Source organism: Setaria italica, chromosome III (genome assembly GCF_000263155.2).
Source record: "Setaria italica strain Yugu1 chromosome III, Setaria_italica_v2.0, whole genome shotgun sequence".
Taxonomy (NCBI): Eukaryota; Viridiplantae; Streptophyta; class Magnoliopsida; order Poales; family Poaceae; genus Setaria; species Setaria italica.
The window spans coordinates 8112351-8112557 of record NC_028452.1 but is presented as its reverse complement, the minus strand read 5'-3'; positions in this window follow the sequence as shown (position 1 = coordinate 8112557).

The window sequence follows — 207 nt, the reverse complement described above, 5'->3', positions numbered from 1 at the left end:
TCTATTGATAAATTTAGAACAGCATATAGGCACTTAATCCCTGCTATGACTGACAAACTAGTGGCCTAAATCTACACATGGATTTTTTGTGCATCCACCTCTATTGAAAGCAACTACTGGTAGGCCAAGAAATGAGAGGTATAAAGGTTGTAGTGAGAATAAGAGGGAAAAAGGCCAGCACCAGTGCCCTATTTGTACAGGCTATGG